General features: G+C 48.6%; 1 protein-coding gene across 11 annotated transcripts in view; it reads right to left on the minus strand.

The window, feature by feature from the left end:
* The window catches only part of MEF2D (myocyte enhancer factor 2D), a 171,231-nt gene that overhangs the window by 120,524 nt on the left and 25,078 nt on the right, over positions 1-25,629 (minus strand). For 2 of the 11 annotated variants that reach the window (XM_030542389.1, XM_030542388.1), the window contains one exon: positions 17,523-17,634. The exons of the other annotated variants lie outside the window; for them this stretch is intronic. The gene's annotated coding sequence lies outside the window, so the exon portion shown is untranslated. The remainder of the gene's footprint in view (positions 1-17,522; positions 17,635-25,629) is intronic. 11 annotated transcript variants of the gene reach the window in all.

Below are 25,629 nucleotides of genomic sequence, written 5' to 3' on the forward strand. Positions count from 1 at the left end.
GTTCTGTCTTTCAGACCATAGATACGACCCACAGCAACTCCTGGCCTACCGAGGTATCACACATAGGAGTCAGGGTGTTAACCCTAATGTCCTGGCCAAATTCCACTTTGGGTAATGACATAACCAACATAGTTACAGTGATGCAAACCTCCCTAGTCTGGACACAGTTATACTAGTATCAAAGTGCTTATACTGGTGCCGCTTATTCCTTTGTGGAAAGGAGAATAAGTTATACCAGTATAAAGGAACCTTTATACAGGCATAACTGCATCCACACTGGCAATTGTACAGGTTTCACTATATCAGTAAAATATTATGCCCCTAACAGACACAGTGATACCCCAGGCTTAAATTCCTTCCAGTAGCTAGCAGTGTTGCAATCACCAGGTATTCAAAAATCACGAGACAGGGCCCCAAAATATCCTGAGATTGGCTTTAAAAATCATGAGGGTATTGTTTAAACAATAGATTTGCACTCTTTTTATTTGCCTTCTCCTTTTGGAGCTTTCAGCAGCCACAATGTCAAGCTTTTTATCGCAAGCCCAAGGGCTAGAAACTTACTTTTTTTTGAAGAAAATGAAAGCTGAGATTTTATTTCTTGAGTCCAGGAGCTGGGGCTTTAAAACACCGAATTATCATGAAGGCTGTAATAGAAATCACAAGTGTTGGCAGCTCTGCATTGAGTGTACGCAGTATCTTTCACTTCCCTTCTGCAGTTGCTGGACAGTGTTGTCCCATGTTGCTAAAACAGCTGCTGCATTCCTGCTCAGAGGTGGAAGCATTTCAGTGGCGAGTGAAGTGGTCGCTATATTATACATAGGGTATGTCTACATCTACAATTTTGCAGCACTGGTTGTTACAGCTGTATTAGTACAGCTGTATAGGGCCAGCGCTGCAGAGTGGCCACACTTATAGCAACCAGCGCTGCAAGTGGTGTTAGATGTGGCCACGCTGCAGCGCTGTTGCACACCGCGGGGCTGGAGACCTGCTTGGAGGGGGGGTCGGGGAACGCCAGAGCACACCGCGGGGAAGGAGACCTGCTTGGAGGGCAGTGGAGTTTGCTTAATTACCGGAGAGGCTTCCTCAGGTATGCTGGGATACCTGCTTATTCCACGGAGGTCAACAAAAACGCTGGTGAGTATCTACACCTGATGACCAGCGCTGGTGATCCAGCGCTGGATCCTCTACACCTGAGGCACGACCGGGTATACGGCCAGCACTGCAAACAGGGAGTTGCAGCGCTGGTAATGCCCTGCAGGTGTGTACACCTCCTAAGTTGCGGCGCTGTAACCCCCTCACCAGCGCTGCAACTTTGTAGTGTAGACAATGCCATAGTGTTTGATCCCCTGCTGCGTTGCACCTTTGTGCGGGTCAAATGAGCGCAAAGTGGGTGGGAAAGACTACCTTTCTGATCTGGCAGCATTTTAGACCCACTTTGCACAGGTGGAAAAGACTGTTCAAGGGGCAGGGAAAATGTGGCTCAATAATCCAGACTAAAGCTATGTCCACACTACAAGCGCTACAGCATCTCCCTTCAGAAGGGGGTTTTCCATCATTGAAGTAAATCCACAGCTCCCAATGGTGGTAGCTATCTGGACAGAAGAATTCTTCTGTCCACCTTGCCGCGTCTACACTGGGCGTTAGGTTGATTTAACTATGGTGCTCGGGGCACATAATTTTTCACAGCTCTGAGTCAGGACATAGCTAGGTTGATCTAATTTTTAATTATAGATCACACTTATATATCAATCAAGTGCCCTTTGGCCTCTGTCGATCATAGATATCTGGCCTCCATTACCTCACTGTCTGAGCACCTCACGCTCTTTAACATCGTAACACCCCCGTGAGGTTATCTCCATTGTATAGAAGGGGGGCTGATGCACAGAGACAGACTAAATGACTTGCCCAAGATCACACAGGAAGCCTGTAGCAGACCAGGGACTTAACCCAGTGCTCCAGCATCCCAGGCCATGCCTTAACCACAAGGCCACTTCCTCTCAAGAGCCTGGCAAGTGCTATAGAAATGTCAGCTATTGTTTACAAAGACCGCAAAATAGATAGCAAAAAAACCCCGTTTCTGTTTATTTAGAGTCATTTTAATGGAACAAATGGTTCTATTAATCACAGAGCTGTCGGGCTGGAACAAAGCTCAAGAGGTCACCTAGTTCACCCCCCATGCCAATGCAGGATCAAATATAGCTAGACCGTCCCTGGCAAGACTAGCCCAATCCAGTGAAGGGATTCAACAACCTCTCTTGGTTCCCTGGCCCAATGTTTAACCACCCTTAAGGTAGAACGTTTTTCCTAATATCCAACCTAAGTTTCCCTTCCTGCAAGTTAAGACGATTTGTTCTTGTCCTGCCCTCGGTGGGCACAGAGAACAATTAAGCGCCATCTCCTTTACAACAACCTTTTACAGATGGGAAGAGTTTTCTGTCTCTCGTTACTATGATTGTAAATAATCGCAGCCCTCTGGGAACCGCTGGCCACGTGGCTCATTGTGTTTGACTGCGACGGAGCGACTAGGAATGGTGACACACAGCTAGCTAGCATTAGTCCTTTCTTCTCACCCCCCACCTTCTTGATTTCCACCACCACCACCAGGGCAAATCCTCAAAGGTCTGGACGTTCCTAACGTCAGTTGATTTCACTGAAAGTTGGGCGCCTACATATGTTTCAGGATCCAAGCCCCAGCTCTTCGGAGAGGGGACTGTCTTGCCTGTGGGTATGTAAAGCTCTCAGCGTAATGAAACCCCAAGATGGCAGGCACAGAAACAATGCAGATGATCAGGGCGCTGGCCTGTAACACGTAGGTCTGCAGTTGCTGATCGGCCGTTTGGCTTTGGGGAAGTTGCTACCCTTCTTTGCTTCCTCTTTATCTGTTTTGTGTAGTTAATTGTAAGCTCGTTGAGGGCAGAGACTGTCTCGCTCTACATGTCTGTGCAGCACCTACCAGCACCCTGATCTGTCATAGGGCCTGAGGATATGTCTATACTGCAGTGTAAACCCAAAGTTTGAACTCAGGCTCAAGCCTACCCTGCCCCCTTCTGTCTACACAGAAATCGCACTAACCCAGGGCTCGGATCTAGGGTCTCAGGACCCCACAGGGGTGCAGGATCCAAGACTGAATCAAGCTGGGACCGAGGGTTCAAGCCCTGTTGCTTTGCAGTGTAGATGGCAGTCACACTGGACTCGTGCTCTGGGGATCCACCAAAAGTACCCCATAATCCCAGGACCCATGGGCCAACTTTCTTAGACCTCTGGCCGGTCAAGTTTGGTGGACAGCCAAGTTTTACCACACTGTACCACGAACAAAGGTGGAGCGGCCACCTTTTGGGAGGGCACTCAGAAGTCTGGGATATGGATGGTGGAACTCGGGCCTGCACAATGCAGTGTAGATGCTGCCACCCCAGGTTGGGACCCAGGATTCAACAGTTCCTAACCTAGGGTTACAAACAAGTGTAGACACTCCAGCCCCAGGTTAACAAACCCAGGTTCTATTAACTCGAGTTCTCCTAACCCTGGGCTTACACTGCAGTGTAGACAGACCCGCAGAGTTTAAGGCCAGACGCGGCCACCAGACCATCTAGTCTGAGCTCCTGTGTATCACAGGCCACTAACCATTACCCAGCACCCACATGCTAAACTCAACAACTGAAATTAGACCAAAGCATCACAGCCTATAGGAGACTGTGATGTGCCACAGGCAGAGAACAGGAGGGACCAAGCTGCACAAACGCCCTAGGCCCTGGAATGGCAGAGACTTGATTAAGTGAGATAAACCCCGATGACCCTAGCAAGTGACCCACGCCTCAGGCTGCAGAACAAGGTGGAAAAAAACAAGGTCCCTGCCAATCTGACCTTAGCCTCTAGATCTGATATATTTATTTTACACGGGAGGAATTAAGGTTTTCAGTGATTTGCCTATGGTCACACATGGAGTCTATAACACAGGTAGAAATTGACTCCAGATCTCTAGGGTCCTCGCGCACGGCTCATACGCCATCCCACCCTATGGAGCGGCACCCATGAGGCAAGAAGCTCCTTAGAAAGACACGTCTATCCTGAATCCCACTGGAACTTTGGCTTGTCTGCTGAGCGGTGACATGAAGACTCTTCCTAGCAGGAACTGGACAGAGACCCTCCCTTCCCCGCCCAATGACATTTCACATTAAAGGCCACCGAAAGGTACCAAACTATCAAGTGGTGATGATTTTTCCTTGCTCAGAACCTGGAGCTGGCAAGCTGATGTTTAGCGCCTTTGGGAAATAATCCAGGAACCACACAATGTTCTCTGGACGCGGGCTGGAATCGGAAGAAGTAGACTGGTTTTATTCACAGCAAAGCCGGTCATGTGCTGTAATTCAGTCACAGAGTTTAAGGCCAAAAGGAACCATAAGATCACCTAATATGTATAGCCCAGGCCACTACGTTTCACCCAGGTACCCTGTACTGAGCCCAATAACTTGGGTTTGGATCCAGCACCTCTTCCAGAAAAACAGCCTGACTGGAGGACATCAAAAGATGGAGAATGCACCACTTCCTGTGGTAGTTTGTTCCAATGGTTAAACACACCTCTCTGTTAAAACACATGTCTTAAAATGTATTGTAATGATTGAGAGAGGGGTTCAGAGAGTGTGTACATGCACATTTATCATCCTCTAGTCAGTGCATTCAATTGGAACTATTCGCCTGTGTGTCCTATGCCCTACATTCCTATCAGCTAATGGCGATTCTCCTTTAACTCTTCGATCAAGAGACGATGGGTTCTATTCCCACTACTACTGCGACATTCTCACTGGCTGTGACATACAACACGGTGACACCTCAGAAGCCCTCAGTTACCCTGGATTAGTCACAGGATAGTTTAACCTGACAGGTGGTTCTTGAGAGAGCAGGGGTTTGGATTTCTGAGAGCTTACTCCAAAGCCCAATGAAATCAATGGCAAAATTCCCTGGCTTGGGGGTCAAGAGGCTCCGAGCACCTTCCTAATTCATCTCGATACCAGAAGCTGGGACTGGATGACAGGGGATGGATTACTCCGTAATTGCCATGTCCTGTTTGTTCCCTCGGAAGCACCTTTCCCCCAAGAGCTGCAACTATGCTACAGTTATTGACCCACTGGCAGGGACTGTTTTAAGCACAGACAGCTCAGCAATGAACCTCGCTGGTTTGCGTTAAGAACCTCTGCGAGTTTGCCTGGCTCTATGTGAGAGTTTCCATTGCAGTGCCCTCTGGGTATTTATCATGCCGTACCTGGCCCAGCTCCCAGAAGCAGTGCATTCTGGGAGATTTCAAAAGGTCATGCAGTGCACTGTGGGGTGGGGAGAGGCGGGGGAGTGAGTGAGCATTTTGGCCAATCTGCATCCCAGGCTGGGACTCCAGTGGTTCAAAGAGACATAATTTAGGAGCTCACAGCAAGCAACCCTAATCCAGCCGTATTTGGCTCCCATGTCATTGTTAAAACGGCCTTTTTTTTGACAAGGGAAATATTTGCCCGGCAAAAAATAATCATTTTGGCAGAACCTGAAAAAAAATATTTTCAGGGTTGGCTTTTGGGGTGGGAGGGATAATTTGTTTCTTCTTCTCCTCCCCCTTCTTTTTCAGTGGCAAAATGGAAAATTGGGGAAGGTGTGGAGGGGAAGAAGAAAATGTTGGATCAAAACTTTTGAAAAAGAGCCTAAATAAAGGGAAAACTGTTCCTTTTCGAAAACCAAAAGTGCTTCTCTTTCAGCCCGCGGAGGCAGGTCTGACTACCTTTATTTTGGCAGAGAAGGAAACAGACACAAAGAGGCTCAAATGGACTGACTGAAAGGGCACAGCGAGGCAGCGACAGAGCCAGGAAGAGAACCCAGGAGCCTGTGTCACCAGTCGCTCCCTTCTCACCACTAGGCCATACCCTCCCGCAGAGCCAGGACTAGAACCAGCCGGCACACAGCGTTGTTCCTGGTATAACTGTATTGGACAGGGGACTGATTTTTTCACCAATACAGTAACAGCAGGACCACCTCAGTAGGCACAGAGTATGACTGGTATAAAGGCGCATAGCCAGCTGTTAATGACAACCCTCAAGACCTGCTCCACCCGACAGAGGAAGGGTCTCTGAGAACCCCTGCTAACCTCCACCCAAAGGCTGAAGTCCCAGCCCCATCGTTCAATCAATCGTGAGCCAATGAAGGCACTCATGTGAATGGCCTGGGACATGGGAACCATACACTCCACTGCATTCATTCCCCATGCAGCCGGACGGCCCTGCTTGGATAAGGCAAGGAGATGTGGCTAATGGCTGCGAAAGGCCAATGCCCCCATGGAGAGTTTCTTAAACGCAGTTTCCCCAGATGCTGTGGGACTCGCAGTAGGGTGACTTTCATGCTTAGCTTAGGGGTCATCTGTTAAGACACAGGGCCTGATTTTCAGGTCCTCTGTTCCTGCACTTAGGATAGGGGTGGAGTGGGGTGGGAAAAGGTGGATTTAAGCTACCTCTGTGCTCTGGCCCCTGGTGTCAGCTACAGCAACCTCGGGGCTGCTCTAACTTACGCTCTGCTCCCCACAGTCCCCTATGGGCTCTGGGAAGCAGCAAGTAGCCATAGTGTTTTGCACTTCAGCGATGCCCCCAATCCACCCCCTCCACCAGAGGCTGGGAGCAGATCCCTTACGCCAGCTCCACACCAGCCAGGAAGGCTCCCTGCCCTGGGGAGATTCTAAGGTGGGGGGCAGGCGCTTCCACCCACTTTACTCTGTCAGAGCAGCCTAAAGGGATCGGAGTGCGACTGAGAACCAGGCCCAGATTGTGGAGGGGGAAGGGCAGCATTACCACAACCTTCCCTTCCCTTTTTTTGAGTTTCCTCTAGCAACGAGCCTTGACCACAACATTTGGTCTCCAACCCAAACTTCCCCATCATTCAGGGTGCGTGCGGCTCCTGAGCCATCTCTGATTTCTGAGGGCCCCTGGGTACCTGACTTCCTGGCTTCCAACGGGCCAAACTTAACACACAGCAAGGCAGGACCTCGTTCTCATGCCACGAAGGCTCCGTTACACCACTCCGCCCTCATAAAGAGGTCTTAATGGGAGGAGAAACCACCTATATACTCGCTTTGAGGCCCCTTTACACAGCCAGAGCACGACCTGAACCAGTAAGAGTCAGCTCTTCTCCATCTCAGGCCAATAAACACGTGGCCCGATATTCAAAGGCTCCAAGCTGCAAACAGCTCGCACTGGCCAGGGGGAGTTTCCTCAGCTCTTCACTGGGCCAAATGGGGCTTTTGCCTCTCTGCGCTGCCTTCAGAAGACAAGAAGGAAGGAAAGCCTGTGAAGAGATCAGAAGGCGGGGGTGGGCGGAGGATGGACGAAGCTTCCCCAGCAGAACGGATATGGACAAGGCCGTGGATTTCCCAGCCCGCGTGCTCCTATAGGAAAGTTACTGCGGCTGAGAACGGCGGGGAGTGGCATGCTCAGGGGGAGCCGTCACGGAAAGGGAGCAGTGCTGAGAAGAACCAGAGGTTGCGGTTGGAATTGTGGGTGCTCTGCAAACCGAACCCTAGATTCCACGGTGGCAGGAGCTGTAGAAGCCGAGGAAAGAGAGAGCAGGCTAGAAAAGGAGGGAGAGACACAAATGGACACTGGAGACTAACTAGATAAATGTACTGGGCCAGATCCCCTGCCGGCATAAATCAGGATGCTGAGCTGAGGATCTGTCCCGGAGAGACAGAAAACGAGGAAGCTAATGAGGATCCAGTGGATCAGGTGTTGAGCTCAATGGAACTAGCCTTAGCTCTGATGCTGGCCTGCTGCCTAAATCCTTTGTTTCACCCCTCACCCTTTGTCTGTTTCATTTGTGCAGGTGATACATGCTTTGGAGGGCAGGCACCACTCCCAGCGCGACACTGTGTGTGGGTACAGGCCCCCAGAGGCAGGCTGCTGCTACCTGAATACAAACTATAATGAGGAAGACAGTGAATTAGAGAGGGAGGCTAAGCCCAGACAGGTGTGTGTTTCACAAGGAGATAGCTATCCCAGCATAAAATCCTAGTGGAGACAAGGCAGAGGTGGCTTTTAGCTCGATTTAAGTAGCCCAGGTCAATTCTATACTCCCAAACACAGCTGGGGGATATAGGGGTAAGGTGATCTTGAGAGAACTATCTAGGTGTAAAAACACACCTTTTTTTGCTGCAAAGTCACAGTTAGAAAGAGAGTGAGCAAGCAGAAGAGAAAGACAAGGTTAGGAAAGGAAGGATGAACCAGCGGTTGGAGTCAAGTTGCAGGCCACCGGCAACTGGGGTTCAGGTCCCTGCTCTCCCACAGACTCCCTGAGTGGCCTTAGGCAAGTTATTTAGTCTCTCTGTGCCTCAGTTTCCCCATCTGTAAAATGGGGAACATAAAAGTCCCCAAGATAGACAGACAACAGTTTCTCCACCTGGTGGATGTGAACAGGTGTTAGGAGAGCATCATCCCTCCCCCGTTCTTTATAGCTGGTTGGGTGAGTCCCTGAAACATTTTCATGTTGTAGCGTGGCGTCACGGTTTGGGCTAGGTCAAGACACACCGAGCCAGAGGGACAACTGTTGAGTGACAAGGAGGGCTGGTGGGACAGAGACGGAGCAGCTTGATGGACGACGCAGCAAGCAGGTGTTGGGAGAGGGACCATAGGCCACACAAGGCCCATTGGGATGCAAAGGAGAGAACGTGGGGTGATGTGTGACCGTTAGAGCTGCCGAGTTTCGCTCTCACTGGCCAACTTCCTTCTTGCCAGGGCAGATACAGAAGTGAAACTGACAGCTGGATGGATGCTGGAGGGGGTGGGTGGGCAGGGGGGATGGGAGGGGGATGAGGAGGAGCGGGAGGTGTAAGGAGGATGGGGATTTAGCATGGAGCCCGATGAAAACAAGTAATCGCGCTGAGACAGGCACCTCCACAGCCCGTTGCTGTGCAATGGAAAACGTTAACAAGCAAAATATTTGGAGTGCCTACAAAAAATGTTGCATTGACCCAGGCTGGCGGGTATCTGGCCGCAGCATGTCGCCCTCCTCCCTGTACTCCCCATCCTAGTGGAATCAATATGAATCCACCCCTCCTCCCACATGCGGACACAGCAGGAATGTCCCACTCTCCCCACACATCTGGATACAGCAGGAATGCTCACCAACCCACCCACCCATGCAAGAGCCCATCAATGGAGCCAAAGTTCACACCATCTGAGGATACACGATGCGTCAGAGAGCAGAAGTGCCCTCAGCGCTTTACAGAGTTTGCTATCCAAGGATCTCGCAGCGCCCTGCAAGCATCGTTACACCCCTCTTGCTGAAGGGGAAACGGAGGCACAGAGTGACGACACCACTTGCTGCAGAGTGCAAAGAGCAGAACTGAAAACAGAACCCATGAGTCTTAGCTCCCAAGCCCAGACCCTACTGACTGAGCTGCACTGCCTCTATCACATACAGCCACTCTCCCAACCCCTAGCTTCTACCCTATAACATCTCTGCATCCAGCGTACCATCTCCACCCTGCTCCCCGATTCCTGGTCAGAGGATTCAGCAGCTGAACTTGGAAATGAGAACATACAGGGCGAGAGAGGTGGGGGGAGACACTGGTGTTGAATTGATTTTAGAGGTGAACCAAGGACACAGAGGGCCTGACAGTCTCTTGCCCTGTGCCTCAGGCAGTCATCTACAGCCGGGCAAAGTGCACAGCACACGCCCACTTTGCATGGGAGTCCCTGGCAACACAAGGCACAGGGCAACAGAGAATTCGGCCCTATGTTTTTCATATTTGCCCTACAGAACGGAAGTTTGACCCAGAGTGACACCTACTGGCCCTGGCAATTTAGCAGTGCCAACCTCTTTGCCAGCCAGCCACAGTGCTTCTAAATTACCCGGCACTCTGGCAGACCTCCGGGCATGTTATAAACGGGGATTAACCCTTACAGCTCCACTGCCAGGCGCAATTCCCCTATTTTACTGAGGAGTAACAGTACCTGCCCACAGTAAATCAGCGTGAGAGCTAGGAAGAGAATCCAGAAGTCGCTCTAGTTCTACCCACTTGGCCACACTCCCTCCCAAAGCTGGGAACAGAAATCAGATGTTCTGATGTCTAGTCCTCCCTGCTCCAGACACTTGACTACACTCCCTTCCAGAGCGCTGTACAGCAGTGCTTCACAACTAGGGGGCCGTGAGCAGGTTTCAGGGGGTCTGCCAAGCATGGCCGGTGTTAGACTAGGTGGGCCCAGCACTGCAGCCGGGGGTCCTAGCCCCACTACCCAGGGCTGAAGCTGAAGCCTGAGCCACTTAGATTCGCAGTGCTCCACCCACCCACCCCCATGGCGTGGAGCCCCAGGCAACTGCCCTGCTTGCCACCCCTAATGCTGGCCCTGGCTTTTATATGCAGAAAAACAGCTGGGCCGTGGACTTTTTATGGCATGTTGGGGATGTGTCCGAAAGAAAAAGGTTGAGAACCCCTGCTGTATAGAACTCCGGAGTCCTCATTCCCAGCCCCCTGTTACAACCAGCTAGTCCTACTCCCTCACAGAGACAGGAAAAGAACCCAGGAGTCCAGATGCTCTTTTCTCCCTCTGTTTGTTTTGACTTATATCTCTCTAACTGTTTTGGATCCCTTCTCCTTGTAGTTGCAACTCTCTATGGCTCTCGAGCTAACAGCCCCCCTACGTTTACCTGGGGTTGGAATTCACCATCTGCCTCAGTTTACCAGAGCCTGGATTTTGCCACCTTCGGGAAGAATGCAGGTCTCAGAATGCTGGTTGGTGTCAGAGCCAAAAAGGGTCTGTCTACACTGCACACTAAGCCTGGGCTCTGACGCAGGTTTGAGTCCAAGCCCCTCTTCCGTCCACACACAAATCAGTCTGACATGGGTCAGCAAGCGCCCAGGCCAGGGGCCTAACATAGAGTTGTCAGGTGTTTGGTTTTCAACCGGGACACCTGGTCGAACAGGGACCATGGTGGCTCCGCTCAGCACCACTGACTGGGCCGTTAAAAGTCGGGTCAGTGGTGCTGCGGGACTGGCAGGCTTCCTACCCAGCTCCACCTGGCTCATGGGAAGCAGCGACATGTTCCTCTGGCTCCTAGGCATAGGGGCAGCCATGGGGGCTCTGCGCGCTGTCCCCCCCCCACACACACAGCTGACTCCCTCCCGGAGCCCACATCTCTCACACACACACACACACACACACACACACCCCAACCCCCTGCCCTAGCCCTGAACCCCCTCTCACACTTTGAACCCCTCATCCTCAGACCAGAGCCCCCTCCTGCACCCCAAACCCCTCACCCCCAGCCCCACCCCAGAGCCTGAACTCCCAGCTGAAGCTTCTCCCCCTCCCCAGCACTCCAAACCCCTCGGCCCCAGCCCAGTGAAAATGAGCAAGTGAGCAAGAGTGGGGGAGAGCAAGCAACAGAGACAGGGGGGTGGAGTGACTGGGGGAAGGGCCTCTGAGAAGGGGCTGGGCCTTAGTGAAGGGGTGGGGCAAGTGTTTTTGAGTTTCTGTGATTAGAAAGTTGGCAACCCTAGCCTAACACCCTGCTGGGGAGGACAGCGAGAGCCCAAGTCCCGCTGCGAGAGGCCAAGCTCTGTCATTTTGCAGTGTAGATGCAGCTCAAGCCAGAGGCCCGAGTCAGAAGCTCGGCGTACTGCAGTGTGGACGCGTTAGCAGAGCTATGAAATCTGGGTCCAACAGCTGTAATCCCCGGTCTACAATGCACCATGGACACTCGAGAAACGGCTTAGAAACACAGAGTCCCAAGCCCGGGTCCCACAGATGTGGGTATACGATGCAGTGTAGACATACCCAAAGAGAACGCAGGTGTCCTGACTCCTCGTCCAGTGCTTTATCCACTAGACTATGCGCCTAGTGGTTTTTCTTACAGATTTATGGGACCCATTTTATAATTGATTAAAACTGTGTATCTACTGCAGGAGATTTTTTAAGAGAGGAGCCTGTGAAAGCTAAGACAATTAACTGCCCCCAAACTTCGTTACTGCAGAGTTAAGACTGCCCAATGCTGCCTTGTGCCCTTCCCAGAATGCGGCTAAACTTAAACCTTTGAAACCTAGGACATCGCGAAGAGATGCACTCGTAAACTTGAAATCAACCAGGCACAGAAATGTCAGACACCAGCCTTGGTGTGACTGCCCACTCTGCCGTTCCAAGCACCACGCACTTCCAGCGTGTGTCAACACCAAGGCAAAAAGGTCACAACACCTAATCAACAACCACGTTCACGGTCCAATCAAAGGAGTCACCGCTCGGTTTTCTTAGCTAATTTTTGACCTACTTACCAGCAGCCCTGGACGGCTGAGAAGCGCATGAGGCATTAATGATTTAAAGGCCAGGTACGCTGCAGTGTTATATAATACTAGAGTTCGCTCGAGCCGAGTATCACACTAAACAACGAACGTGAGCCAGTGCTAACCGTCCTCCTCTGCTGGTGTGTATGGGTCTGATTCTCGGATGGCCTGCACTTTGGGCCTGATCCTCAGTTGCACTAAAGCCTATTACGCTGCCCAAGCAGTCCAGTGAGGCCTTAAATTTACGACAACATTAAGCCCTCTTTACTCTGTGCATGAGCCCTTGGGTTCGTCTACATGGGGACACAGGAAAGTTAATCTGAATTAATTTTACCAAGGGATTAGTTAAACCGCATTAAATGCTTGTGTGGATACTCTCATTGAGAATTAAAGTGGCCTTAATTTAGGTTAGTTTAATTCACCTTTTATCTTAATTCACTTACAAAATTAATTAAGCGAAACCAAATGAAGGCCATTTTAAAACCGAATGAGAGTATCTGCACAGGTGTTTAATGTGGTTTAACTAATCCAAATTAAATTCACACCATAAGTTAATTTAGATTAATTTTCCTGAGTGTCCCTATGTGCACAGGAGAACAAAGACTTTTATGCTGTCATTTAGACCAGTGCAAAGGGATTTTAAAACAGTGCCACTCTGATATGGTAGCCTTTTACGCACACGTGACACACACTGAACAACAACTTACACAGATACGCAGAGCTTGTCCACACTAGGATAAAAGGTGGGAGGTGGGGTTAAGGCATGTTAGCTAACATGTTTTAACTAACATGGTTTAAAAACCTCGTGCAGACAAGGCAAATTGTATCGTAAAACATTTTCACTGGCGACAGTGAACACTAGGTTCTCTCCTAGACTTCATCTCAACCAGCTAACACGTGTTACCACACATCTTGTCCTATCTACACAAGGGTTTTAAAACATGTTAGTTAAGTGCTTTTTAAACATCTTTGAGCCTACCATAGACATGCCCCCACAGGCCCATAAATCCCACACCAACACAAACCCTGCATTAGGAGAACCAACCTGCACGCTTAGCACTCCCATCCTCCTAAGTGCTGAAAACTCGGGTTCAGTCCTTAATGAGGAGCTTGTGGATGTAACAGGACGGAAAAGCTGTGCAGAGGAAAAGCAGATCTGCCTAAGCACAAGGCCGAAAGGTACGCTGCTTATACATGCAATCAAAGATGTGCTAATGTGGTAATCTAGGTGTTTCAGTCCTTGGTAAATATCAGACTGCACAAAAGCTAGGCAGTGCAAATCATATTAACTTAAGTCTCTGAGCTCTTGGAGGCAGGCTGCCACAGTAACAGACAGACAGTTAACAAGTGATTGTTTGGGGACTCCATTTATTAATGCGTATTACAATAATACACAGAGGCATGAACTAACTGAGATCGGGGCCCCATTTTGCTATGCGCAGCACAGACACACAGCAAGACATGTTCCCTGCCCTTAAAACAACCAGAGGTAGTCTGGCTTGCTGGATAGGGGCCTGGACTGAAAATTCAGGAGACCTCGATTCTATTCCCCACTGACCCATTGCTTTGCCCTTAAAGACCTTAACAAGGAGACAGGAAAATCATCAGCCTCACTTTGCAGCTGGGGAATTGAGGCACAGAGAGGTTAATGCCAGGTTTTCAAAAGCTCAGTCACTATCTGGTTAATTCACAGAGGTACTTGGCTGGGAGCTGAGCCCTTTAGAAAAGCCAGCCTTGTGCAACCTTTCCAAGATCATGCAATGAGTCTATGGCAGAGCTGAACTGAGCCCACAGCCACTACCTTAACCAAAGGACCATCCTCCCTCCCTGCTTGGGGGACCCACTGCATTTAAAAAAAAAAATCATTTAAGGATAGTTTTGCTTCATCAGCTGGGGGAGAACTCCATGGCATCATCAGACACATTAGCGATGGAGAAGCTCCATCTGGCCAAACTCCCTGCACCATCATTCCCTACAAGTATGCTTCTTGGCTTTTGATCCACCCAAGCTTCAGGGTATGTCTACACCAGAAACACTATAGCGATGCTGCTGGAGTCACTTACGACAGCGATGGAAGGGGTTCTTCTGGCACTGCATTAAATCCACCTCTCCAAGAGGCGGGAGCTAAAAAAAACCATTCTTCTGGCAACCTAGGGCTGTCCACACTGGGGCATAGGTCGGCTTAACTACATCTCTCAGGGGAGTGTGATTTTTCCACTGCCCTGTGCAATGCAACTAGGTCGACCTGACTCTCTAGTATAGACTAGCCCTTAGAGGTCTCCCTCACTTTCTTTGGAAGCCTATTCCAGAGTTTAATACATCTCAACCTCAGAAATCCTTCCCCCGTCCCCCAGTACTTAGCCTCCATGTTCTCTTTCTTGACTTCAACCTGTCACTCCTAGTTCTATCCCCAGTGGGGCCATATGAAACAGTTCTCCCCATCCTTTGCCGTTCACGCCCAACAAATACTGCACGGGCCTGATTCCCACAGCCCTGCATCCAACACAAAGCGGGCCAGATTGTCAGCTCAATTGACATCAGTGGAGTAAAGCTGATTTACATCAGCTGAGGGTCCGGCCCAGTGAGTGTAAAGTGCTATTGTTCGGTACCATTTTGCATCCACTTCTTATAGATGGCTGCACAAGACACAAAGCCGCTACAGGTATGTCTGCACGACAAAGCCCACGCCACCAATAAATACGTCTGCACGGCTATCGCAGCAGAGTCCCCCAGTGTAGACACAGGCTAGTTTTTCTGTCAGTGTATATCAAAAGAAGCCGTCTTCCCTTGACGCAGCTGCGTCTACACTGGGGGTTTTGTCAGCTTAGCTATGTCACTCGTGGGGTGTGGGTTTTGTTTTTTTTCATAGCTATGCAGATGTAATTTTAAGCATAAACCAAGCCTCAGAATTGGACTCTCTGTTTGCTTTATTGATTGTTCCTTCCATTTGTAACTGGAGCCCCTTTGCCCATTGATTGGAGCGATTTCACAAGAATTACAAATATACAGCATAGCGATCAAATCAATGCCAGTCATGCAGGAGATTTTTTTGGTGGTGGTGGGGCCATTTTTGAAGGTTCTGCAAAGCTAAAGCTAAATGCTGCTTGTTTTACCACAAGCCACAGCTGCTGAGCGGTTGAGCATGTTCGGAGAAGCATTATGTTTACAGTGAAATGAATTTTAAGGGCCCTCTTTACCCTACAAGCACAAGTGCATTTCTGTAACCAATCTACGACACTCATCTCACTCTGTTACAACAGTCCTGGTTAGGGTGACTAGACAGCAAAAGTGAAAAATCGGGATGGGGTGGGGGCGTAATAGGAGCCTATATAAGAAAAAGACCCAAAAATTGGGACTGTCCCTATAAAATCGGGACATCTGGTCACCCTAGTCCTGGCTGCATTGTGCAAGCTTTTTTTGCTGACCATGTTTGTATGGCTGTTGCCAGACCAGTGCATTCTGGGAAAATCCAGGCAGCTATCCCGTAATGCCTCCACGGATATAAACGCCTCCACGGGAGATGTGCACACAGAAAGGCACCAGCACAACATGCAGCAATGCATTCTGGGATGTCCCCCATGGCACTGACAGCTGGGCAGGAAGCATGGCCAAACTGGTTCCATACACACAATGAGGCAGGTGCTGCCTACACTACAGTGAACCTGTGTGGGGAGCCAGCTCCTGCAAGATGTCCATGCACTGGGCTAGGTTGCTGCTGTGGTTCCTGAGAGTTGTGTGTGGACGCAAACTCTCTTCGGAGCCCATTCGAATGCAAAACCAGTTACAAACCCAGAAGCTGTTGTGTCGATGTATATGGTAGTACACCAGAGGCGCCATTGGGCTGAGCACTGCACAAACATCATGAGAGACGCTCTCTGCCCCAAATAGTCTACAAACTAAATAGCCACGACAGGCACAGAGTGAGAGGGGAAACTGAGGCACAAGGGGGCAGCAATTTGCACAAGGTTGTCCAACAGAGCCAGGAACAGAACTGAGGTCTCGGACATGCCAGTCGAGTGTGCTAACCACTGGACCATGCTGCCTTTTAAACCTTGGTGATGGCCCACGAGAGAAAAGGCAGGGCAGGAGCATCACAGAATAGGGTTTAACAGGCAAGAGTCCAGATTTAGTAAATTCAAGCCAGTCCTCCCTCTTTCCGGGGCATTTGCAATGAAGGAAACCTGATGAATACATGAGAAAACTCTTCGAGCACCATCTTATAACTCCCCTACCCCAGGGACGGATTTGGCCTTTAGCATCCGGTGAAGGCAGCAAAGCTGCCAGCCAGGCTGATTTCAGGCAGGCCATTATCACCTTGCAGCCTCCCAGAAGCTGGGATTTTAAATCAACCTGGGAGGCAGCCAGCTCTCACGAGGGCCAGTAACCGGATGAGCTGGGTAAGAGATACCCTCCGCCCCCTCCTCACTTGCCCCATCCCCGGCCAGGCAAACAGACACTTAGGGAAGTAGGGAAGGGCTGGGAAAAGCTTCACTCTCGGGCCCTGGGTGGGGAATGGCCTTCAGTGCTGTATCGGAGAGTCGGGTCCAAATTCCACGGCTGGCAGGTGAGGTGTGGCCAGCTGCAGGTTCCCAAGCCGGGCGAGGGTGGGGGACGAGCGAGGCCGGGGCTGTGAGTCTGATCGCGGGCCAGGGTCCTTCCAGAGATGGGCAGAGAGAAGGGGAAGATCAAGGCTCGCTCGCTCTCTCTCACACCACCACCCTCCCCTTTCGCATGAGTCAGCAGCCGCCTGCCCTGTAACTTCCACGGGACATTTTATACCACACGAGGCCCACGCCTCCGTGAGCAGCTTGGGGCTTTGACTGACTGCTCGGCCTGTCCTCTTGCCATGGAAACAAAACAAACACGTCCACCCAGGTCCAAACCTTCCAGCCTATAACTCTCCTCACTCTGACAAACAGAGGCAGGTCATAAGTCACCTCCTGGCTGTAATTAAGCCCTAATGAGTTGAGGCACAGGGCTTTTCCTAGGGGGGTTAATAACTGACTGGGGTGAAGCCAATGGACCACACAAGCAAGTCATTAATCTCTTACCATGCCCAGCACCCAGCTGATCATTAGTTACTGCAAATAAAGACAAGGAAATATCAAAGCCCAGGCCTTGAGATGTTTTACGGTTGATGCAGTTGCTTTGTACAGGGCACACGGGAGCTATAAATTAGCTCTGAATCCCCCTCACTGCTTTCCATTCAGCTTTAGGATCATCCCACCTCTGGATCAGGAGAGAGCTGGATTTCACTACCGAGCCCCGCAGAAAGGTACGAAAAATGCCAACCGCCTTCACAGCCTAGAGCGTTCGGCCCTCCTTAAAGGTGTCTTGCCCTGGAAAGTAAAAAGGAGCTTCTGCAAAGAAAAAAGCTGGTCTTGCGCTTACGGCATCAGACTGGGACTCAGGAGATCTAGCTTGTATTCTTGGTTCTGCCACAGACTCCCTGTGTAACTTGCCCCTTCTGAGCACAATGGCCCTTAATCAGGTGTGATTATTTAGGCGGGTGTCCCTGTGCTGGTTTAAAGAAGACACATAGTGCAGGGCAATGAAGAAGCAAAGCTCAGTTCATCATCTGTAAAATGGGGAAAAGATTATCTTTCCTTTGTCCATCTTGTGTCTGTGAGCGCTTGGGAGCTGGGACAATATGCACTAGAGTAAGGCTTGGCAGAATTCGGTGTTGACATTTTTATAATTTCTACGAGTACCCTCCATGTTCATTTTTAAGCATTTTTTTTTTCAATTTTTATCTGTTCAAATTTTCACACTTGCAGGAAGTTAAGGGGAGGTGGGGGTGAGGGGAGTTTCAGACAATAAGTGTTTAGTGACAGGCGATATTGGGAGTCAAAGAATTTAGCTTTATAACCGTTCACACAGAGACAGTCAACATCCCCTGCAAAAGATACAATGTAAATATCCTTAAATCACACCCTGATCAGTCCTCAAGCTGCATTCTTCTTACTTTGCCTGTCCGTAAATTTCAGCGGTCATCCATGGATATGTGTGTGTGTTAGGGCAGGGGTAGGCAACCTATGGCACACATGCCGAAGGCAGCAAGCAAGCTAACTTTCATTGGCACCCATAGTGCCTGGGTCTTGGCCACCAAGTCCGGGGCGCTCTGCATTTTAATTTAATTTTAAATGAAGCTTCTTAAACCTTCTTAAAACTTTATTTACTTTACATACAACAGTTTAGTAATATATTACAGCTTATAGAAACAGACCTTTTAAAAATGTTAAAATGTATTACCGGCACGCAAAACCTTAAATCAGAGTGAATAAATGAAGACTCAGCACAGCACTTGTGAAAGGTTGCCGATCCCTGTGTTAGGGTGACCAGATGTCCTGATTTTATAGGGACAGTCCCAATATTTGGGGCTCTGTCTTATATAGGCACCTATTACTCCCCACCCCGTCCTGATTTTTCACACTTGCTGTCTGGTCACTCTAGTTCGTGTGTGTGCAGTGAAATCAACCCTATGCAGGAGGTCAGACACTAGATGATCAGAGTGGACCCACAGAATCATAGAATATCAGGACTGGAAGGGACCTCAGGAGGTATCTAGTACAACCCCCTGCTCAAAGCAGGACCAATCCCTAGACAGATTTTTGCCCTAGATCCCTAAATGGCCCCCTCAAGGATTGAACTCACAACCCTGGGTTTAGCAGGTCAACCACTGAGATATTCCCCCCCATCCAGCCTGGCAACCTATGAATTGTGATTGGGGCCTCCAGATGCTACCCTAAGACACAGAATGTTGGGCCATATCATACTAGGCGGTTGTACAAACAATGCTGCCCTCAACTCCAAGGGAGTTTTAATTGAGTCAGGACCACAGGACTCTGCCTGTCAAGATTAGAAGGTGCTTTGCATGCTTCCATGGAGCTAAGCCTAGAGGTCACAGGGTCTCGAAGCCCAGTGGTATTTTTAGATCACAGTGGTAGGTGGGTCCATCCCACGCTACAGCCCTGCTGGGAAACTCCTCCTAGAGATCACGTGAAAGGCCTCCTCCCTCAGAACTGTTTCTGATTGGAATCGGTTTGATTCGTGACTGCCGCAGGATCCAGCAAGCACAAGCAAACAGGGGAGGGGAGAATGCCTGATCTTCCAGCCTGGAGTGGACATAACATCCTCCAGAAAACCAAAAATCCTGCCTGGGGCTTGCGAATGACAGGGCCAGGTCTGGTGTACATCAGTGTACCACCAAGGCATTCAGCGAGGTTACACCGACTTCTTCTGGAAGATGAGCACCAATCAGGAATAGCTAATCCAGAACAGCTCCCAGTGTAGACACGCCCTAATAGGGATTGTTCAGGTCCAAGAGGAGAGTCATTGTAAGAAGTCTCAGAATGGCCAAGGAACACTGTGATATCTGTGCCATCAAAGGGCTTTGCAAAAGTGGCTGGGCCTAAAAATTGGCCTGATAGGATAATGGACTAATCTAATAAATCTTGGCTCAACACTGCTAAACAGATGACTTTCTCTGGAGAGGAAATGTGATTTTATGGTTGCGGGTTTGTCTACACGGGGAAATAACTTGAATTCAGATGTGGGTAGGGTGCAAATATAAGGCAGAATTACTATTCTTGATTAATGCCTTGTGCAGATGATTTTATTCCGGAGTAAGAGTACCTTATTCTAAATAATTTAATTCATTTCCAAAAGGGATTCAGAATAATTCACTCTTATTCTGGAATAAGAGCAGCCACACAGGGAGTTAATCAGGAATGGTTAATCCACTTTAAAGCATTTCTGGATTAATTTTCCTGTGTAGACAAGCCCTCAGAGATAGGCTTAAGAGCTGAAGAATGAGGTTTAATATTTCTTCCAAACTTTTTGTTAGCATGAACTATTCTAACTCTGGATTGTAAGGTTATCCAGGTACCCTGGCCCACAGGCCTTATTTATAGAATCCATAGAATCCAGCATTCTGCCTTGTGTTTGACATCCCTCCCTTAGATGTCAAAAAGCAATCACCAAATATCATAAGATTGTCACGTCTTATGATGTTATCAATGTTGCTACAGAATTGCTGACTTGTACAATTTTATTGTGAGCCTCTAAATATGTGGTAAAACCTTGGCTCCATGAAAGTCATTGGCAAAATTGCCACTGACATCAGTGCAACCACAACTGCACCCTTACTGTTTTTTCTTAAAGTTCCAGCTCCTGGACTCATGTGATTAGGTGGTAACCTCAGCCTTCATTAAAAAAAGTAAGCATCCAGCCCTCATAGTTGTAGAGAAGAGATTTAAAAGATGAACCCCAAAGGCTCAGAAACCAGAAGACAAATAAAAAGAAGGTAAAATGTAGTATTTAAAAAAAATCATGATTTTTGGGAGGCCCAACTCCTGAATGGTCAGGAATGCAGAATCAAAGCAATATTGTTTATTCCTGTCATCTTCCCCTGCATTATACATATCACACATTTTTCTCAGAATTACTGTACTATTTTTTTTTTAAAAATCAGAATTTTCAGAAACTTTTTAGTCAGGGAACTTCTTCCCATGGTGAGCAGGGAGTTTTACATTTTAAAAATACTCTTTCACTTTGAATATCGAATTGGGCAGAGTCAGAGGAGGTGATCAGCGAGGGGTACTCTAATTTCCTAACTCCAGCCCCCAACAAAACCACTTGTGTACAGAGCTGTTGTTCTCTCATCTCTTGTGTACAGGCGCGAAACATGGACACTATATAGGTGTTACATCAAGCAGCTCGAAACATTCCACATGCGCTGCCTCCGTAACATCATGAAGATCCGCTGGCAAGACAAAGTGCCCAATCTCGAGGTCCTCGAGACAACCCAGATGGCAAGCATCGAAATGATGATCATGAAGTCACAGCTACATTGGACTGGTCATGTCAGCCGCATAGATGCCAACAGAATCCCCAGCCAGCTTCTGTATGGTGAGCTCTCCCAGGGCAGCCGGCATATAGGTCACCCACGGAAATGTTACAAGGACATCATCAAAGCCAATCTGCAGTACAGCAGCATCAAACCTAGGGACCTTGAGGACGCCGCCAGCGACAGAACACAGTGGCGTGCAACAGTTAGAAATACCTGCATCGCCTTTGAGGAAGACCGCTGCTGGCATCTACAAGAGGCACACGAACGACGTCACAGAGCATCAGCAGTGCACAATCCACTGACCACGAACTTCCCATGCACCATCTGCAGCAAAATATGCACCTCTAGAATTGGCTTGTACAGTCATCAGAGGGCACACCATGAGACCAACAACAGATGATCTGCACAGATTTGTCATCATCAGATCGATGGACGACCAAGATTCCCCATGGGATGAAAAGGGCTTAGAAGTTTTTCCACATCAGGCCTGGTTTACACTTAAAAGTGTTACTGCTCCTAGAGTGGCAAACCTCCCTAGTGCAGACCCTCTTCTACTGAAATAAAAGTGCTAACAACAGGAGAGCTTATTCCAGTTTGGCAAAGCGAAACTATCTACAGCAATCTAAAGCATTTTATACCAGCATCATAGTGCAGGGCTTGGAGAACTCCTGCATAACTATTTCAGTAAAAAAAAAAAAGTCACTCCTTACTGACACAATCATGCTCGTAAAGCTTAGATCAGTCCAAAGTTTGTGTTTCATCAAAAGACCAGAATTTGCCCCTGTGCCCCATCAGAGCAGCTGGAGATTAGAGTCTAATTCTCACCCTCAGGCCTTGTTTACATGAGAAAGCTGCACCAGTTTAACTTCGGATGTGATTTTAAACCATTCTAATTAAACTGGTTCAAATTCCTGTGTGGATGCTCAGTAAAAGAGTGGCTTCCTTTGGTTTAGCTTAATTCAATTCTTAACTGGTTTCAGCAAAACCAAAACAAGCATGCCCACACAGGGGTTTGCACCAGTTCAGCTAAATCAGTTTTAAAATCACATTAACTTAAATCAGTACAGCTTTCGCCTGTGGGTATGGACTAAGGCCTCTTTGCACGACCCTGGCAGTGTAAAGGGGTCTTAAAATGTGTGTAAACTACACTCTGGCAAAGCTGGGTAGAAGGGCCTTATTTTAACGTAAATGAGACTCAGAACAATATGTTTTATTTAAAACTCTAAATTGGACCTTAACCACATCACGCTACAGATTTTAATCTTTTTTATTGCTTGAGCATCAGCTACACTCAAGCCATTGGACTCAACTCGGGACATAAATTACATCCTGAGGTCCCCTCCAGTCCTACAATTCACTTGAATAATAAAACAACTTACGCTTATACAGAGCTTTTCATCAGCAGATCTGAAAGCGCTTTACAAAGGAGGTCAGTGTCAAGGTCCCTATTGTACAGATGGGGTAACTGAGGCACAGAGCAGGGAAGTGTTTTGCCCAGCAGCGGCACTGGGAAGGGAACCCAAGTCTCCTGAGTCTCAGGCCAGTGTTCTAGCCACTAGGCCCTACTGCTTCCCCTGAGCTGCTTTGAGAGAGGTGCACAGGGGCCTTAGCTTAAATGAGACTCTGATCCTTACATGCATGAATAACTTGTCTCCTGCTGAGCAGAGCCACTGGCCCTGACTCACCTCCGCCCTGTTATTTACACCAGTACCAAGAGGGTGTCAAATGTTACTGAACCAATGAAATTTACATTCACTTTAAGGCCCTTTATGCTTGAAAGTGCAAAGCGGCCTTACTGTAAAAAAGAATCAGGACCTAGCAGTCTGCAGCCAGGAACTATGTAGCTATAGTTACACAGCTGTAAATTTCCCTACGTCTAGACAAGCCCTAAAACTGAACAGGAGAGGGAGGGGAAAACAAAACAGGAAAAAAAAAAATCCCATGCAACACACAATTCACATTAGGTGTGAGATTTATACTGAAATTTACACAACCCTAGCATTGCACGCACCCACTCCCTCCTTTGGCATTCTGGGCTCGTACGGATACCTTGCAACAAGCTGAAGGCGGTTGGGAATTTCAGCCTCTTTGTAGGCCCAGCTGTGCCGTGTTACTTAAGAGGATCATTTTGTTCCTTCAAGCAATGTAAGGCGGGGGAACATCCAGATGCCGAATATGTTCCCCCCTTAAGTTATTTTAGGGAGCAAGCTGCATTTTCCCCCTTTTCTTATCGCATCGAAAATTCCACAGCTTACCCAGCTGTGAAAGTAGCTACGTTCCCAGGAATTTCAAAAGGGGCCGTGACCTCTTTCCAGGATTGTACAGTATAGGGTGGCAGGGAGCCAATGTTAATTATAGGAATAGGAAAAGACAAGCGATGCATTTGAAAGGCACTGCCCACTCCAAGCCGGAGAGCTGAGCAGCTCAGGAGCAGGCAGCCATGCAAAGGAATGGCAAGGTTTCAAGGGTTTCATGCCGCTTGGTGCAAAAACCTGCAGGAGAAAAGGAATTCCAAACATTCCTAAGCACCACGCGAAGGGCCGGATTCTCATTTACACCAAGGCCAATTTACACTGCTCTAGCAGCATGAAACTGGGGGTAAATTAGAAGCCGGGCTCCCTTTAAGATACCTTTATACTGTCAGAACGATGTCAAACAGCCTCTGCATGCATGAGAATTCAGAACACAGTTTTACACCAGTTCTCCCCTGGCGTAAATGCTCAGACCTGCTGCAGGGTGAAGGAAGAGACAGCACTGCCAGCTCTCATGATTTTACTGGGAGTCTTGCCAGATGAGGCATCTTTCTTGAAGCTCACAGCTTCTGGAGTCATGAAATAATCTGGGAATTTCAACTTTCCTTGACAAAAAAAAGTTTCTAGCTCTCAAGACCATGGAGGAAAGCTTCAAAACACGACCCTACAGGCTTGGTAGCCAGAAGGCGAATGAAAAAAACCCTACATTTCTTACTATTTAAATCCCATGATTTTTAATCCCAATCGCATGACTTTTGGGGGCAAGAGTCACGGTTTTCAATGGCTGGGATTGGTAATAGTGAGAACGAGGTCTCTGGATTCGATTTTTTTTGGCTCTGCCACTGGTCTACTGGGTGACCTTGGGCAAGTCACTTCCCCTCTCTGTACCTCAGTTTCCCCAACTGTGAAACAGGGATGAAGACACTGATAATATCTTCGTAAAGCCTCGGATGAAAAGCGCTAAGTAGCATATTTTTAATAATGCATCAGTAACATGAATATGGCAATTTATTTAGCCTGCCAGGTTCTCTTTGGAGACTGCATCCCATAATTTTCCTGGGCCTGATTGTCAGATACATTAATGGCCTGTTACAGTTCCCTGGCAGTTACACTCACTTTAAGACCCCTTTACGTTGCCAGAGTGGTGTAGAATCAGCCCCCACCCCCATGAGTTTTTAGAACCTTCCCACATCTCGTCCCTCGGGAGCCTGCAATAGTATGCCAGACTCTGTGCTGCCCAAGAACATGCCATTCTCATCGCTTCCCCAGTGAACTGTAAACTGGCCCGCCGAGTAGTCGACTGGATTGAGTCTGGGATTGACTAAGCGACAGCTGACCAGCTCCACCATCCTCGGTAGATTTCATCATAGCAAAATGGAAAATCGCTGAGCTGTTGCGGGGCATGGAATTTTCATTTGCACTGCTCCGGCAGGGTGAAAAAAAAGGGGACTTGGCATCAGTGTGAATGTAACTGACACCTTTTAAAAGCCCCTTTAGTGGAGTAAAGAGGATTTAGTCCATGTCTTCTTAAGGGGAAAAAAAAGTGCGTTTCCAACCCATGTTAAGCGAATCTGTGTTAAAATCCTAGTGAAGACAAGGCAGTGTTAACACATTAGCCAATCAAGGTAAATCCACCGCTCCGCTACTAGGGTATACCTGGACTAACACAGTTTAAAATGACAGCTGCCTTGTTTTTAACACGGATTATATTAACACAAGTTAACACTGCACCTTTCCTCCTAAGACACACAGCCTTAGCGTACCTAAGAATCAGCCTCATCAACTTTGTCCCAAAGAGCTTCCAGGCTAAAGAGACACAGACTGGAGGGGAAACAGGTGAAATGACTAGCCCAAGGTCACGCAGCAGAGCCACGAAGAGAACCCAGGTGTCCTGACTCCCACGCAGGTGCCCAAGCCACCCTGCCCTTCACCTCTTAACTATTCTTTCCAGTTTAGTAGCAATTGAAATCAAAGGGAGTGGCCAGTGTTTGGCACTCTGAAAATCAGATAATAGGTGACTGGTAAGCCGGTGTACCTTACATCTTCCTCTGCGTGTGCATGACTCACTTAGGCAGACACCTGCTTGAGATTACGCATTCTCCCCACGGCAGAGAAAAACGATCTGCCATACAGCAGAACCCACCTCTCTAACTGTGGGGTATTGAAAACAGTGTTAAAATTGCAAGCTGTTACTTGAAATTCTCTGGGGATTTTCCTAGCCCTGTTGGCAG

The sequence above is a fragment of the Gopherus evgoodei genome, chromosome 24 (genome assembly GCF_007399415.2).
Source record: "Gopherus evgoodei ecotype Sinaloan lineage chromosome 24, rGopEvg1_v1.p, whole genome shotgun sequence".
NCBI lineage: Eukaryota > Metazoa > Chordata > Testudines > Testudinidae > Gopherus > Gopherus evgoodei.